General features: G+C 37.9%; 1 long non-coding RNA gene across 3 annotated transcripts in view; it reads left to right on the forward strand.

Moving 5' to 3' along the window:
* The first annotated feature begins 1,901 nt into the window (after window positions 1-1,901).
* LOC143655882 (uncharacterized) overlaps window positions 1,902-18,795 on the forward strand; it is a 114,097-nt gene continuing 97,203 nt past the window's right edge. For all 3 annotated transcript variants that reach the window (XR_013162330.1, XR_013162329.1, XR_013162331.1), the window contains exon 1: window positions 1,902-2,115. This is a non-coding gene — a long non-coding RNA (uncharacterized LOC143655882). The remainder of the gene's footprint in view (window positions 2,116-18,795) is intronic.

The following is an 18,795-nucleotide window of genomic DNA, read 5'->3' on the forward strand; positions in this document are numbered from 1 at the left end:
TCCCACTCCCAAACGACCGTAAATATATTGGACCAATGTCCCAGAAAATCTTGTATGTGGTTTTTACACAAACAAAACCCAATATTGACTTGTGTGTATTTTTTCAAAGTACAAATCAAAGGATGCATTCTTAAGGGATAGCATGATAGATATTGTTTACCAATCTTTTGAATGCATTTTCTCACAAGGGGGAAATCAATTGCTTTTTGTGTCTTTATCAAAAGTCTTGTGAGGTCTTCAAGAAAGAGCTGTTGGTTCAAGGGATTTCAGAGCAAAGCAACTATTTATTCAAGGGCAATGTATAAAAGTGCAATTGAGCAAAGCATTTGGGAGGTTGTTGGGAGCAGTGATTGCTAAAATACATAGTACACAGAGTGGTCCTTTCCCTGCATCCATGGGGAATAAAACTCACGTGTACTTTGTTCTTAACATAGACATTTTAGAGGTATTCAGTATTCTATAAACACTAAAATTAAAAGATATAGTATGTTAGCTGTTTCCCAGCAAAGTTATGCTTTAAGATTTTTATATTTATTAAAATAAAACAGAATTTCTAGTTTGACCTCTCTTTACCCATTTTGCCCTTATTTTTTTTGGCCTATATTAATCTGTATCCTATTGAAACATACAATTTCCTATTTTGCAAAACAACAAAAAAAGTATCACTTTACAGAAAAGGTGTGGTAAGAGGTGACTTACAGTTGAAATGAATTTCTAGAAAAATTATAGTAGACGAAGTGTCAAAGGATGGAGGGATCACTGTAATTTGCGAAGTAGAATATCAGAAACTGTCTTAAGGAAGTTGCATTCTTTTTATAAGGGGAAGTAATTATAGGACTGGGGAAATACACTCAAAGTCATTGAATAGAGAGAGTGGTAGAAATGAATATTTATGAAGCAAATATTATGTGACAAAGATATTGCTAGAAGATTTACACATATTTTATATTGGGGATAATGGTGAGTATTTGATTAGAGTATAGAGTATAGAGCTTAGAGTCTGGGCAGTTCTAGCTTCTCCCAGTAAGGAGAGACCATAAAATGGCTATGCAAGCTGAAACCATGCAAAGCAAACTTAATACTCAATAAGAAAAATTATGATTGTTACATGACTTTTCAAACCTTGACAAAACATTAAAAACTGTCTTATTGTTATAAATATGTAGGGAAAAGAAAAAAGAAAACTAATGTTTAATTATTTAGAACGCTGTATGAAAAACATTTAAAGAAGGACCATTGAAGTGTTGTATTTCTCTGTAAAAAACTTAAGAGTAGTTTGAAAATTGCTTGCCTTGTTCTTGCCATATAGTTTATGAGACACAACAAGTATTCGTCTGTGTGTGTTATACTATTGCCATATTCCTTTCTAAATTTGGATCAGCTTCTGGCATTTTATCCTTTGTCCTTTCAACGTCATGCGGTATCTCTGAGAGTTTCTTTCAAGTGAAGATTTTTTGGTGGGGAGCATCACTTTTTCTGGGGCATCTTCATCCTTTTCATCAAAACCACTTTCCTCAAATTTGTGAGTTCACCTTCACCAGGTCTCTGTGGCAGCATATCCTCCATCTCTCAAACATGGTCAATGCCAACAACCGTCTGATCAGCGATTCTTTTGTAACTCTACACTGGATTAGAATTTCACATCTAGCATTGTCACTTTTATTTCTTTGCTGGATTTTTCATCTTTCTCGGCCAATTCTTTCTTTCAGTCATTTATTACTGTACAACGTCATGTGGGCTTATTGCTGGGAGACAAGGAGGCAACACAACTACATGCTTTGCTGTCTGCGTGAACTGAAAAACGGACGTGTAGTGACCAATCGCTGATGGACTTTGGAAGATATGATGTGATTGGTTCCTGGTTACCAAGCATATCTGTTACTTAAATAGTGATTTGTGGACTGATGAACCAGCTGTGACGCTTGTCGTTTATGTAACTTCTCACAGTTAATATATTGTTGTAACTGAAATTTGAACAATGCTGTTAGGAGAATATCGTAATTTGACTTACCAGGGAAAACGAAATTCATGCCAGAGCCAAGCCACGCAGTGACAGGCCTGACTACAAAACAGTGATATAATTCTCCAGAGGAGAAGAAAGTGAAGACAGAAAAGGTAAAAAAATAAAATAAAATAAAGGGCCACTTTGTAAAGGTTCTTAAAATCTAGGTCAGGAACTTTGGACTTAATTGACCACATATTATAGAGCCAGTAAAGGCTTTTGATCAGGTGAATGAGGTGATCAAAGTTGTATTTTGAAAAATATCAGTCCCATCGCGGTGTGAAAGGTGGTTTGGAAGGGGAGAGATCTATTAGAAAACGATTTTAAGAATCCAGCGAAGAGTTAATGAGAACATAAACCATGGTTGTGGTAGAAAAAGTGAGACAGACAGAGAAACCTGGTCTCAGCCCCTAGACCAGTCCCCTTTCCATGGTAGGTATTCATGAGCTGCTGGGGTATCAGGGAGAGCTAGGACAATTGCTCACTTTATAGCTCTGTTTCCAATAGTAAAAGAACACTTATTAGATTATCTCACCACTGTTCTCCATCCTACGATGAGGCCATATGTAGCTGGTGGGTTCTTGGCAACTTTACAGGACAGAGTTACTGCCTTATGTACATCTGTATCCAATACAGGATGCACAGAGCCTTTTTATTTTCATTTTCTGGTTTAGGGTTCTTGACACTTTCTCCTCAGTTTCCCTTCCTCAGCTCCTCCCATTGGCCATTCAGAGTTTGCCTGAAGCATCAAGACTAAAGGGAGAAATTCTAGGAACAGATAGTGTAAGACCACCAAATAATACAACTAAAAAGGTGGTTGGTGGTGGCTAAGTTTTCTGCTAAAGGATGCACTCTGTTGCACTTCAGGAAAAAATATCATGCTGAGCTGCTCATAGAAACTTATAGCTTACCTGCTGTTCAGTCCTCTCAGCCAAATTCTAATGGTTCCATAACAAATAAAACTGGTGCAACTGTGAAAGCACCCAGGCTCTTATACTTAGATTCCCCCCTTCCCTGCCGAAATCTTGCTGTCAAAGGAAGATCTCAAGGAAATGGGTCACAAGGTTAGGCAAGGTGAATCTTTGGCCTCACAAACTGCTCAATGCAAGTGAAGTGAGACAGTAGATGAGAAAAGGTTTCTGTTCATTGGATGCCAAGCATCTGGAAGATTCAGAGGGTCTGCAGTCTATGGAGTGAGATTATCTGGTTGGGAAGTTTCAGTAATGAAGATGTAAATGTTGCTACTGCAGAAACCCGGGAGATTCTACAGAACTAGCAGATGTGAGTCCTTACACCATTCAGCTCTCCAGACCTCAGGCTATGAGGCATTGAGATCAGCTAAATTGGAGGAGGAAAAAAAAAAGCAAAAAAAACATGTGATCTGGGCTAAGGAGGAAATCTTTAGAACACTCGGTACTATCACAGCTCTAAGAAGGCATATAGATGTTCAAAAAACGTTGCTGATTGTTGCAATATAAAAGAGACTTCAAGCCTTGCCTTAGAACTGCCTCTATGCAAAGTACCTGCTGTTACCATGGGTTTTCAAGAATTAGAATGGGCTTCAGTTTGAAATACTGATTGGTATTTTAGAGGTTTAGGTAAGTAACTAATTACTTTATGCTTTGATTTCCTTGATTTTATGAATCTTTCAGTTATTCAATTCCATTTTTGAGATTTCTCTACCCTAACACCATCTTTGAATGTCCTGGTCCTTGCTGACAGGATATAGATAAGGGAAAGTCATAAGGATAAATTATTAGAATTTAGACTTGACCCTTTGGTCACAAGACTTTCCTGGTGAAGTTTCCACTTGACCTCATTTTGCATTAAAATCAATAGCTTAATCAGAAAATCAACATATGAGGTAAAGATTGCTAGGATGAGCCCCATTTACCCATTAGGAAACTGAGGGCTGGTGAATTTAAGAGCTTGTCTGAGGTCAATTGGCTACTGAGGGTTAAAGCCGTTTTCCTGTGATTCCAAATCCTTTCTCTTTCAATTTTGCTGTAACATTATGAGGATTGACTAATTACTCTCTTCTTCATTTTTTGATTTTATTGCTGTGGAACATGCTGGGTCTATCTTGTCACTACCAGTGTCTATTTTTTTCTCCCCGTGAGTATTTTGGGGGGGGGGGGGGCATGAGCCATGTTTATTGTCTCCAGCTCCCCATGGGTTTTATTCTTCTCAGAACAAGAGGAACGCTTTATACCTCTGGAAGTCTCTTAAAGCAAATATCTCACCTCTAAGAGTTTAGCAAGGCTTTTTAGTGGGCTATGCCACCTCTTCTAGTTCTTTCTTAAGCCATTTCTCTACTTACCTTTTCTTTTTTTTTTTGTATGATATATGGTGGGGGTCACATTTCATTCTTTTTCCATGTGACTATCCCATTATTGCAGCACCATTTGTCAATTTTTTTGTGGGGGAGAGGGGAAGTGCATAACCAGGAATCAAACCCGGGTCTCCCACAGGGCAAGTGAGTATTCTACCACTGAGCCACCCATGCACCCCTCTACTTCCCTCTTCTTAATCGATTATTACTCATTTATTGAGTGACTGCCACATTCCTCTTATCACGAATCCTTTGACTCTGGTGTATGAGACTGTTATCCTGGAAGTGGTCTAAGGACACAAAGGGCTGTCTTTATAGGCATATGTCAATTACACACACTTTAAACAAGTATATCTAACCCTCCCAACTGGTACACGCATGCAGGCATGAGCCTTCAACAGACAGTACAAGAAAACCATGTCAAAGGGAAGGGAAGGGAAACCACATGAATTTGTTTTTCCTGATGGGTTTTTTTTAAAAAAAAAACATGCGGTTGCCAGGGTCATATTTTGTCTGTCAGCATTTTCTCCTGAGTCCAGAAACTTTGAGGCAGCTTGATGGCTTTTGGCTGCTTTGTGACTGTGGATTGCATGGTTTGCTGACTCCTAATATACTCAGAGTAGTAAAACACAGAGAAGATGGAATTTCTCCTTCTCTCCTTTGACTTAGCTATATGGCCATTCTTTCCCTGATTGCCTCATTTGTGAAATAGGAATAGTACTACCTCAGTTCACAGGATTTGTTTCACAGCCCACCAAAAATACAGTATCAAAAATTAGCAATGCTGGAAGGCATGCCTTGTTGAAATGATGGGAAGTAGAAAAATAACACTTGATACACGAACCATACCCCTGTCTTTCTGATCACAGTTCTGATGCTCATTTCCTACTTGTCTTTACTCCCCTATTATATTAGCACATGGTATGAATTTATATAGTTCCATTTTTCACATGTAGTGTAGTGAAACTAGAAAAAATATTTGTTGAATATATTATCATTATTTTTTGCTTGTACTTTTTATCACTACATTTCATGTTTAGGAGCTTACAACTCGCCTATAAAAAAATATCTGCTCCAGGCTGAAGCTCAACAGATGAGGTCTCAGCCTTGAAGTGTGAATTTAGTACAATTTTCAAAACCTATAGAGAGCTGAGGTTAATAGAAACAGTGTCTAAATTATAGTAAATCTAGTTAGAAAGAGCCTGACAAGTCATGGCAATAATTCTCTACAAATGCATTCTAATGCATAGATGGCAACATTTCTATTAAGAGGGTTTGGTGAGCTTTTCAACTGTGATGGCTTTTATTCAATTATGCAGGTTTATCCCCATTGTCAGCTTTATCTCTGCCCAAATGGCCTTGGTAAAAATATATTTACCTAGAGCGGTAAACAAGAACCACTTCATTTTATTTTTGTTCTTTGGAAATAAATTTTTAGAAATTGTTATCTTCTTTCTTAGTGGAGTTTAAGGATCCCAGTAATTTTTCCTAGGATGTTCTATTTACTACTTCTGTATTATGAAAATAGAATCAGGTTAGTATTAGCAGAAATTATTATTTTTATTTTCCTTGGCTTAGAATTAAAATTGCTCTTTGCTGTAGCCCAACAAGATACTTTTTTGGGGGCAATCTCCTAATGCTTCAAAGCATCAATGCAGGTGCTCTTTGGTAGTGCATTTTATAGGAAACTGAAGAGGTAGGATCTAAGGGTTTAGGTAATCACTTGACAGAGAGGAGCTGTTTAAATTCCAGTGTTCAGAATACAGGTCAGAAAACCCATTCCCCTCTATGTGTATGCTTACCTATTTAATGTTTACATTTTTTGAGACTTCTTGTCCATTGCAAGAAAAACTGAGACAGCAGAAGTGATAAAAACATTTCTTCGCTCTCTTGGGAAAGAAGGTAAGCAAATGATGTGTTGTTGAATGTTGGGATTCTTGCTGATTGTTCCTTTCTGATGGTATATAAAGTCCTTTGGGGAGAAAAGAAGTAGGACGAAGGCTTTTCTGGGTGAAGGATAAAGGATGGGGGGAGGTAGAAATAAAAAGAGGATGCTAAGGAAAAGAACTGAGAACAGCAGTAGACATCTTGGGGTTTGGACCTCAGTCCTCGGTCCAGTAAGCAGTCTGTGGTTAAAGATTCTTTGGCAAGTTGTCTGGAAAGACTGTCACATGCCTAGGAATTGTGTGGATCAGAGAACCAGATCTTATCCTCAAAACAGAGGCCAAAGGAGGATTCATCCTACCAGCATATGAGCAGTTATCACAGAAAGGGAATCATTACCAATTTGGGGCTGGATCTTTATGGAAACTCTCTTCGAACCTTTGATGAGTATTCTTCTTTATGCCTCCAGGAGACTTTAGAATCCCTAATGGGAAAATGGGACCTAGTAGAGTGAAAGGAGAGAAGCTCCTATTCTTGTACTTTATTGCTGGACTGAGATACTTCAAACTGTCCACAGCTGGTGACAGCAGGGAATGGATATTTCTGACATCTCTTTCTAAATTAACAGGCTAGGAATGTTGTAAATAAAATTTTCAGCTTATTTTGCTGATTTTATATTAATGCATGCTTTTCCTTTGTCTATGTCTTATTTATTAAGTTATTTATATGTTATTTCAACAATAATCATAAAAATTTTGATATTCTCCCCCCTTCTTTTTTATAATATTAAAATGATAGCTGAAAATATTAATTATTCAATTCTCATAACCTCTTTATCAAATAGAACACTCACTATGGTTCTTTATTTACCTTAACTAATTTACCTCTTAACTAATAGTTATTTTATTTTTCTCTGTGAGGATTTTAAGTACAACTTATATCCAAGATAATGTTTTTGTTGTCATTTACCTACTTTTGATTGCATTCTTAATATTTGCCTCGTATTCTAAACCTGTGTTGATCAGACTTTAATGAATTTAGAATTATATCAGAGTCTAATAAATTCTTGTTTCCTAGACAATGTTAAGAGAATAAAAATGAACATAATGGCTTCCTTTGTCATCAAGATAAAATATGACTGAAAAGTCATTTTTAATTTTTTAATAATTTGACATGTACTAGAATATTAATCTTCAAGTTGACTATGAAACCTGAAAAGTAACATTTCATTTTATCTTAGAGCCAGAAAACTACCCAAGGTACTTTCCATTCTCTTGCTATGCTCCTTTAACCATTTTTTCACTATCCTTTAAAGAACACTGTCATTCTGGATGTATGTGTGATTCAGTGGTAGAATGCTCACTTTCCATGTGGGAGACTAGGGTTTGATTCCCGGACCATGCACCCCACAAAAGAACCCCACAAAACACTGTCATTCTACTTCTACTGAGGCTTCAATCTCAGCTCCAACAACAGGGTTCATACCCTCAGGCTTCTCTAAGTAACTGTGACTGATACCCTGCTGCTAATAGTGTCAGGTAACCTCCACTTCTCTGTCCCACAGACCTTTTGTGATACAGGTTGCTTGGAAAAATTCTACAGTAGTAATGGAAGAGTAGAAAACTGTAACATCATTATCTTCCGATTAATGCAATGAAAAGCCTTATCAATTCATGAGAACTTTTTATATTTAGGACTGGAAATTCCTTTCAAAATTGCTTTTAGTTTCTTTGAAAAGATGGCATAAAATATGAAGAGCTAAATGTTCCTCATTCTTCATAGCCTGTTACTTGCATTTTTTTAGAGCTGCCATCTAATCAAGGCAAGATATCTGCTAAAGAGGTATTTGCTTCCGTTACTATATTGACCTTTCCTTGAATTGCTCCTCTGAGGAAAAATACCAGAACTGAAACAAACTCAAATGTGTTGCCAGAAAATTCAATCTGGTGATTAATGCAACAAATTCGAATTTCATTGTTTTACCTCCAAGTCCATACTCCTTTAACTCTTCTCTCCCCACTCTATCAGGAAAAAAAAAAATCTAGGTACTATTCTTGATTTTTCTCTTACCTTACTCTCCAAATTCAATTCATCAGCAAGTTGAAAATATGTCACAAAGTCATTCATTTCTCTCTATCTCCAACGCTGCCATCCAAATCCAAGACAAAATCTGAGGTGATCTTCTTATCCATCTGTCATGGTTAGGGACAGGTGTCAACTTGGCCAAGTTGTGGTACCTGTTCATCTGATTGGGCAAGCGCTGGCCTGTCTGTTGCAATGAGGACATTTCATAGGATTAGGTCATGATCACGTCAGCTACATCCACAGCTGATTCCATTTGTAATCAGCCAAGGGGGAGTGTCTTCTGCAATTAGTGATGCTAAATCCAATCCTTTGGGAAGCCTTTTAAGGAGGACTCAGAGGAGACAGGTTGCATTCCTGCTTTGGCTGGTGAGCCTCTCCTGTGGAGTTCATCCAGGCCATCCATCGGAGTCATCGGCTTTGCAGCCTACCCTGTGGATTTTGGACTCTGCGTTCCTACGGTCACGTGAGACACTTTCATAAATTTTATATTTGCAAGTGTTCCCTGTTGATTCTGTTTCTCTAGAGAACCCTAACTAATACATCTTGGTACCAGGAGTGGGGGCTTATGGAGGCCAGGTGATCAATGGAGTTTTAGCTCAGGTCCATCTCACAGTGGGTCCAGTGGGCCCCCGGACGCATCCTGTAGTTATTTCCCCAGTTCCGGAATGTATAATTGGCATAGACATACTGAGCAACTGGCAGAATCCCCACGTTGGTTCTCTAACTTGTGCAGTGAGGGCTATTATGGTGGGAAAGGCCAAGTGGAAGCCACTAGAACTGCCCCTACCAAGCAAAATAGTAAATCAAAAGCAATGCCGTATTCCTGGAGGAACTGTGAAGAGATTGATGGAGAAGTCTTGGAGGGCTTGAAGAGACTGTTGGTGTAAATGGAACCACTGCCAATCTTGGCAAAGGAGGACACAAAAGGGAAAAATTGGAGTTTGCAGAGTAAGAACCATGGAAGCTCCGGTCTGAAGCCAAGAAACCTCAGCCAGGAGAGTGGACCCACCCATATACATGGAGAGGGTGAGTTTACCCTGAAGGGCGAGGTTGAGTCTCCCCTCTCATTGCAGTGGAAGAGTTGTGCAGCCTCAGGCCTTGGAGAAGGCAGAGCACGCTCCTTGGGGGACTGGGAGAGCCTGGCTGCCACCATGTGGAGGGGTTGAGCGTGTGCCCCAGAAATGGCAGCGAGCCCAGGGGTGGCCCTGATGCCTGGAGAGAGTGGAGCCCAGAGGTGGTCTCCTCGATGTTCCCCGAGGTTGATTTGGAAAGAGGCCGGCCACTGCATAGGCCCTTGGAAGGGGTGGGACTGCCACTTCCTATAGCCGAAGGATGAATGACTTTCAGACTTTGAAATCCCACGGCGCTTGCCCTGCAGGTTTTACATCTGTGTTTCTTCCAGTTTCTCCCAATGGAAATGAAAATCTGTATCCTGTGAATATCCTCCTTTGCTTATTGGCACCGGACTTGTTTTGAGATTCACAGGTCCACAGCAAGAGAATATTTTGCACCTGTTTAAGGTGATGTGAGTAGTTGCCAAGTTGACAAGGGGTGGACATGTGGTAGTTAGATTCAGTTGTCAACTTGGCCAGGTAAAGGCACCTAGTTCTGTTGCTGCGGACACAAACCAGTGGTACGTGAATCTCATCTGTTGCTAATTACATCTGCAGTCGGCTAGGAGGCGTGTCTGCTGCAATGAGTGACGTTTGACTTAATTGGCTGGTGCTTAAATGAGGGAACGCAATGTAGCACAGCCTAGCAGCTCGGCATTCCTCATCTCAGCACTTGCAGCTCAGCCCAGGCCTTTGGAGATGCAGAAAGAAGTCACCCCAGGGAAAGTTGTTGGAACCCAGGGGCCTGGAGAGAAGACCAGAAGAGACCATCTTGTGCCTTCCACATAAGAAAGAACCTCAGTGGAAAGTTAGCTGCCTTTCCTCTGAAGAACCAACAAAATAAATCCCCTTTTATTTAAAAGCCAATCCGTCTCTGGTGTGTTGCATTCCGGCAGCTAGCAAACTAGAACACCATCTTCTTCCTTCTATTCTAGTTCTTCTTCAGTCCATTCTCTACCTTTCAATAGCCAGTTGGCCCTGCTCAAAATTTCCCCCAAAACTTCCTGTAGAATTTGGGATAAAATCCCAATACCTTATTGCAGCCAAGAGGTCCCATGGATGACTTGACCTCTGCCTACCTTTCCAGCCCTTACAATATAAATTCCATCTCTGCGATGCACTGAGCACTATTTTAAGGGACAGAGACATAGTGGTTAAGAGAGATAAGGTTCCCCCTTCATCTCCCATAAACAGAGAGTTAAAAAGACTAGATATCAGTGAATGGGTTCCATTTTGGATTGAGCGGTAAGGGAATGCTTCATTTAGAAGGTAGCATTTAAGTGAAAATAGGAGACAAAATGGGAATCTGCTATGTGAGGATCAGAAGGAAATATAAAGGGAAGTTTTGGGAAGGTTTTATGTAGGGGAATTACGTGACATGTTTTACATTTTTAAATAATGGCTCTGGCTTCCACAAGGAGAACGGAGTTGAAGGGGGCAGAATGCCGGCAGGGAACCCAATTAGGAAACTATAACAGTGGTTCAGGTAAGAGATGATTTTAAGTAGGGTTAGGGCCGCGAATGGAGATGGCGAATAGAAAGGATCGGGCAGATTCAGGATAACATACCTAAGGCAACCAGGACTTGCCGACTGAGGGGATATGGGTTGTGAGGAATCTAGAGAAATTGAATACAACTCCCATCTTTCCATCTTGAACAGCTAGGTGGAGGTGATACGGGTCACTGAGACGGAGAAAATCAGAGGGTAGGTGTGACAACACAGACTCCGCACCGTTTTCACCTCACGCCCATTTTTGGTACACACAGAGTTAGGTGTTTCCAGTCTCTGGCCCTTTATATATTTTACTTTGCCTAGAACACCCTTCTCATAGCTTGGCATTGTAGTTTCTCATCCTTCAGGCACCAGCTTAAATGTCATCTTTTCAGAGATATCTTCTGATCACCTGCCCAGACTCTAATATTTTCTATTCAGCCTAATTTTAAACTATTTTATTTGCAGACAAATTTTATTTGACCTGATTCTCCCACCAGTATAAAATCTCCCTGAGGGCTGAGATCACCTCTATTTCGCCACCATTGAATTTGTACCATCTGGTAAAGATTGGTATACACTAGGCAATCAATAAATGCTTATGGAAAGATTACATTGATGTAGATCATTGAGCCAACTTACTAGTTCCCTAACAGTAGCCATAAATTGATTGCAATTGAATAAGCTTAAAACAAATAAAATTTTATATGTCCTCCTGGCTTTATAACTGATAGAAAGTTTTCATATATACATTATAGTTGTTCCCCCACCCCCAGGAAATAGAGTGTCCCTCAATCCTTCTTTGATTGCCCAGTGCCTCACTTGGGGTGACTCTGGAGAAGGCACTTTATATCTCTCTCTAAACTTTAATTTCTTATTCTGCAAAACATGTAAAAATGATCCCTGCTTTAAATATTCATTGTGAAAATTAAATGGGATAATATATAAAAAGCACATATTATAGTTCCTAATATACTGTAAGCACTCAATCAATGTGAGAATTGTTATTGTTATTACTATTGATATTCATTGCTGAAGTAATAGGAAGGCTGTAACAGCTAAAAACCTTACAGGCTAGGATGCTGCTATAAATTCTCATTGTCCATAAATAAAAATCTTTAGGTTGATATTTAAAAATCTGCATTCCAAACAATATTTTTAAATTGTGTGTTCTTCAAAGGTAATTCCTACAACTAGCATTTAAGTGATTTAATTTAATGAGTCTTACAGTGATTTGAGCAGATTTAAATAAGAGTCAGCTTTCTTAAGGTTGTGTTGAAAACGGTTTTAGTAGGATTAGGCTTTAAGGAAATCTAAAAACATAAAGAAAAAATAACGTGCTCCCAGATATGTTCAAGCAATACTGAACAATCATATCTACTAAACAGATTAAAAGTACCATTTAACAATAACTAGGTACACTTTTAGTTTCAATATAAAAACCCAACAGAATTCCGCAGAGCAGGTTTGTGCAATTTTAAGTAAGGCAGTGCCACCCAGTATCATAGCATACTTCCTGAGAAAAAAGATGCTCAATTTCCTTGACCTACTTTCATCTTCATGTTTAGGAAGCAGTGTCTAAGAAGCAAACAAAGTAGTTGTGCCTCACATAGGAGATGATTATTGTTTGAATTTATGATTCATGCCTTGAGCAAAATTTTGTTTGTGGCCTCATTTGCAACCATAATTTACTACTTTACCAGGGATATGCTGTGTATTTGGGAGGTAATATATCAGACTTGCTTTGTACTGGAACAGTTTTCTAGCTCTGGGTATAGTATTTTCTGTGTTTCTGTTAGCTATAAAATTTCCAGGCATAACATTTATTGTAGCAAATATGGAAATTTTTAAAAAATTGTATTCCCCTTAGGAATGTCTTATTGTATTTATATTCTTATTATGGCTAAATCCAACTAGTGTTTAAAGGAGTTGTTAATCTTGCAAATATCTGATTGCTAACGTAGGAAGAATTAACCTTTTCTGTTTTTTCAAACATGAAGAGTGCATCATTTTTGTGTTTCATGTCCCTCTTATCTAAGAAACTAATATACAGTATGTGACTTAGATATAATGTTTATGCATACACTTAAAATCCAAAATCGTATTATTTTAAATATTGTATAGGCTTTCTGTAATGTAATACTGAAAAAGAAAAGTTTTGTCTATTCTCTTTGACCTAAAATTTAGTGAAGAATTTCCTACAGTACTCACTGGAAGTTTTGTTGTCCACTGTAGCTTCAATTGTCTTAAGCAATATATCTGGAAATGCTGAGGATTAAAAATAGATAGATAGATAGATAGGCAGATAGAGAGATAGATATAAAATAAGTATTTCAAGTTGCAGAGATCATCCACTGAATGCAAGATCCTTCCTAGAACTGGCTTTTTTTTTTAACCTCTTCATGTCTTATTTTGCAATTTTTATTAGGTTGATCTTGAACACTTTAAAATTTACTTCCACTACTTGAAAAATTTAAGGTAATATGACTTGAAAATATTACTTTTAGAAAGCATAAATAAATATGAGTCCAAACTGGAATTTTAAATTATTAAACTATAATTTTGGTTCTAATTATATAAGTTTAAAACATAGATAAATATAGTAATTACTGCCATTTACCTGTCTTCTGACATAGTGATAATAAGGAAAACTAACAGTCTAAAGAAACTTCAGAAAAAAACTTGATAAAATTAGTCTAATATGCTTGATGCTATAATGTGCTTATATCATAAAGAATAGATTAATCTAAAATCAGACTCCCCTAAAAGTAACCCCCCTCCCCCCATCAAGTTCTCAGCAGAGTTTTTCTTGACATAAAGGTAAATAGATTGGATAGTCTGCTGAGAAAGAAAATGGCCACTTTTTTTGGCAGTTACAGCAGGAAAAGGAGAAATAGGATAATGCCTTTAGTCACAATGCTGAGATACGAAATTGGAATTACAAACTCTGTTTAGTAGTATCCAGACTCAAGAATCATTTCGGCACCATTACATATTCCTTTTCTTCCCCCAGTAATTATTCATTCAGCTCTTATTACAAACCACAGTAATTTTCCTAGAACAAAGGAGAGCACGGCAACAATAGCTTTAAAAATGATGAAGTTTAAATGCCCAAGGTCAGAGTGTAACATTTTGATTTCCATAAGTATTTCAAACACTACAGGCTTTATGTAATAATTTTAATGTGAAAAATATGCAGGGCACGCTTCACTGCTCTTTGCATATACTGCAAAGAGGGGAAAAAAAAAACCTTAAAAATTGCTCAGCTTTAATTGAGCAAAAGGATTCACATGTGATCTGAACTTGTGGCTCATAATTCCTCTAGACAGCTTCGGTTGCTGTGTGATGATCCTAATTAAATTAGGTACCGGCACTGAACTAGCTAAGCTAAAGGGCTTGTTCTTTCATAGTACCTGGTGATTTAACTCTTTGCAGGACTCCGAGTTTTGGGTTCTGGCCTACCACAATCTTGTATGTTTTCCATTGTTAAGGGCAGGAAAACACAATAGTGATGGGATCCGCCTTGAAAGTTTGGGCCTGTAGGTGGCAGCATTGCACGGTTTTGAAACTCTCTTACTTTACTTTTTTTTTTTTTTTTCCTGCAAGGGCAGGAACCGGGAAACGAACCCGGGTCTCCAGCATGGCAGGGGTGAACTCTGCCTGCTGAGCCACGGAGGCTTGCTCAGTCCTGGAACTCTTGAGCACCGAAGTCTTTTGCCTGTCCTAGTTGCCTTTCCCTCAAGCCTCATCTCCCTACCTCATCAAGCTGAGTTAACAGCATTACACACTCACATCAGGTAAAACTAAAATCCAGAGAAATGTCATAGCCAAAAATTGGACTTGGTTCACTTTGGTCTGTGTTTCATTTTATTTCTGATATTATGGCATATTTGTAATGCTGACCGGGGTTTCTGCTAAAGGAGGATTTTCAGAGTATCCTGTTAACCCGTTGAGAACCTACAAAATAGGCGTTTTACCAAGTACAGGAAGGGGAATTACACTTTGGGTAAATAATTCATTTAACTTCAGTGTACCTATTTTAATCACTTTGCAAGTGTCCTTACCCAACCACCCACGTGCTCTCCATAGCAACCTCGACATCACAAAAGTTTCCCCTTTTTTCCCTCTGTGCCAAGCCACCTGTTTTAGCATAGATCAGTTAGGTGGTTACTTTTCTGATTTGGTCAGCATAGAGAAGAAGCAAAGACTTACCAATATTGATATATTTCGGATTTAAAAGTCATGATGCGTGTGCCTTTTAGCAGTGTTTAGCTTTGTGCAATAAGAATACTGTTTAGGATTATATAAATACAATGAAAGAAATAATATATACGTCTCCTCTCTGAAAGTTATACTTGAACAGTTTCCATAGGTGGTAATGGAAAGAGTGCCATGTAAGGACGTTGGTATCAGCCTTATATGAAGTCTTTCGTTAACTGGCTCCTTGGGGAAATTGTTTCTGAGGTCAAGATTGACAAAATTGTTTAAGTATTATTGAAAATATAAAACAAAATTGTTTCCTCAATAAATATAATTAGCTGTATATACTGCAGTTTCAAGAGCAAGCACTGATGTTGGGGCCAGCTCTTTAAATAAAATAGGACCTCTGTGGTCTCTGGAGAGAGCATGCATAAAGCAAAGTAAATGATTTTCTGTCAACACTAAGTAGACAGGTGCTTACATTGAACAGCATTCTAATATGTCTCTGAATATTTATGTCTTCTTTTTCAAATGCATTGCCCATGAATGTCACAGCTGTCAAACGTCTGTACACAAGAAGATAAAAAATGAAATTAATAAAAGGCAGATCAACATTTCGTTTGTTTGGAACACTTTTTCTCCCTACTCCTTTCTTTTCTTTCTTTCTCTTTTTTTTTTTTTTTTTTTAAAGCCAGCTGTGTTTTAGGATTTGGGCACATCTGCATTTTCTAAAAGGCCAAGGGAAATGCAAGTTGACTAGTTGAATTTTGGGCTGGCAACAGGGCCTGTCACACTATTTAAACACCAAAATAATCAATGGAATTAATGACCAAGAGAACCATGGGCTGAGAATTTTTCTAGCCATTTCCGCTGACCATGTGCTTGGTTTGCTTGGGTGCCACAAACAAGATTCTGACAGGTTGTCACTGCCCGTGACCTGAAATTCAAGTTTGTGAGGTGAGAGGGCCTTAAATCTTTCTGCTTCTGTAGCCCAGAGTTTTAACTCTACGGAGTTAGTGCCAAAACAAGCCATCGTGTGCCCTCAAAATTATAGAGGAACACAGTTTTCAAGGCAGAGATGACTAAATAGAATTGGTGATGGATCAAAGCAATGGAAAAAAGGACCAGTTAGTCATAAGATCCCTGCCTGTCTCCTTCTCCTGGTTACTGAAAGGACTGTGTGTACAAAGTGCATGTGTTTGGATGAACTCAGCTGTAATTTAATAAGCATTTATTCATCAAGAAGCAGCATTTATTGATGTGTCTGGTTATTATTATTACTAATAAGTCCTCAGCAAAAATATCATACCAGGGCGGGCCATGGTGGCTTAGCAGGTAGAGTGCTCACCTGCCATGCCAAAGACCTGGGTTCGACTCCAGGTTCCTGTACAAGCGAAAATAAATAAATAAAAATCGTTCCAGCTACTTCCATAGCTCCAGTGAATTGACTGAATTAACCAGTTGTCCAGACAGAAAGAATATACTTTTATTACTGAACCAGGAATTTAAGCTTATGGACCATCCGCACTTGTTTTGTCCTTGATGAGGATAAATCCTGAAACTCAGAAGCACCAGCCTCTCCAAGATTATCAATAATTACATCCTCTTATCCTTTAGTGTTGACACCTTTTCTCAACATGAAAAAGTCAGAACAGGCATTGCCCAACGATCCCTATAATTTGGGAGAAGGATTAAAGGGAAGAAGGAGGTATAACAGAGAAAAAGGAATTTAACAAATGAGTAGGACTGCTGTTTCTATCACTATATTAAAATTCCTTCTAGCCTCCAGTGTTTTGGAGCATCTAGAAGGAAAAATCTGAGATGGTGGAATGGTAGCCCATGACAAACTCTGGATTCTGTTCTGTAATTATTTGTTGAGGTGAGCTTTAAAAATTGTTTTTTTCTTTCTTTGCTTTGTATATACATTCTATATTACAATAAAAAAGTTTAAAAAAAAATTCTCCAAATAGTCAGGTAGATTTTATCTTAATAAAACTTACCATTTGGAGTCCAGACTTTGGGGACATAACTGGTGTTTTATTGATGACCATGAATATGAACCAGATGTAATAAATATTGCTTTACTTCAGACTTGATTTGGAAAACATGTTGATAGCTCTGATTTTGTTATATTTATAAAATTTTTAGTTCAGTTACCAGTCTGATTAAACAAGTATTTGAGTAGGTTTATATTTGGAGTTCTACAAATATAGCTTGCTAATTGACTTAATTCAAACCCCTTTGGTTGACATAGTGTTATTGATATGGATCACTTTAATATAATATAAAATCATTTCAAATCAGTAATTTAACCTCTTACCTGTAAAATTTGGGGTGATCGTACTGGCATGGCTTGCAAGGATTTTGGGGAGCTTGCTACTGAGGGTGTGGCTTGATCCTGGAATTCCTCTCTGTTTCTGCCTATTGAAATCCTCATGTGTGAATATCCAATAAACACTACAGTTTTCATCAAGCCCTCTCTGCTTCTCCTTAGACAGAAGTATTTTTTCTTTCCTCCTTCTATATACCACTTTGTGCATGCCTTAATTAGAGTAATTATCATATTCTGTTTTGGGTTATAAATAGCTTTTGTGTGTTTACTTCCTCCAACATATCATAGGCTTTTTGAGAGCAGAGACTTTGTCTTTTTAAATATTTGTATTATTGAAGTTCTAGTACTCTGGTTCACACAGCACTTAGAAATGTAGCTTTCAGTGTTGGTTGAATTGCTGTTTGCTTTTTTGTTTGTGAGTTTATTTTGGTTGGAATGAGCCATTACGTAGGGAAAAATGTAGTCATAAACTATAATCTAAATGCTTACTATTGAAAACCTGCTGGAGCATTTCACAATAGAATATCTAAAAAGTATGCAACCATTACTAGCAGTTCACTCTTAAGTTCATGTTTCAAATAGGTAGCATCTGTTTCTAATCAGGTACCTGAATGATTAGCAGGAGAAAACATATGATTAGAAAGAATGCAATCCTTGTCAATATGTATTATTTTTAAAGATCGCCAAACCTGAGGTCAATAAAGAAACAGGACATGCAGCCATAGAAGAGCTCCACTGGAGGAAGATTTTCAGCTGTAAACCCTTTTGTGAGCTGTTGTAAAACAGCACTAATTTAACTCACGGGTTGAGGCATTTTGCACTGACATGCAAATGAAGGAATGTGAAAATAGATGAGAAGAATGAGCTAGAAAAATTATGAGTTGCAGTAGAAGAAAATTATAAACAAAGTTTACAGAGTTGAAAGTTAATGAACAGATTCTTTCATTCCTTTCTATAGAGCCATAGTTTTAATTCAAGGAAAGCTAGTAAGAATAATGGGAAAAGCCCAAAGTTTGATAAAACAAAATAAATGGGCTATTACAAACAAGAAATGTTGGAAAGCCCTTTGTTTACTTTCATTACTAATGGAAAAGGAAAAATGACTTTCTTGATATAGTATATCATTTTAAGATCATACTTATCTCTTTGCTTAATTCATCAAACTGAACTACCTCCCCCTTCGAACAGCTTTTACACCATTGAGCTTGAAGTACACAGAAAGAAAGAACAAAAAGCCCTGTTCTCTATTCCTGATTTGAACCAGACACAACTTCAAAACTGCCTGCTGTCCTTCAGTTAATTACTCTCCTGAGTTCTATCAGATGTCCCCTTTTCAGCCAGCTACAGACTGCAATG

The sequence above is a fragment of the Tamandua tetradactyla genome, chromosome 14 (genome assembly GCF_023851605.1).
Source record: "Tamandua tetradactyla isolate mTamTet1 chromosome 14, mTamTet1.pri, whole genome shotgun sequence".
NCBI classification, from domain to species: Eukaryota; Metazoa; Chordata; class Mammalia; order Pilosa; family Myrmecophagidae; genus Tamandua; species Tamandua tetradactyla.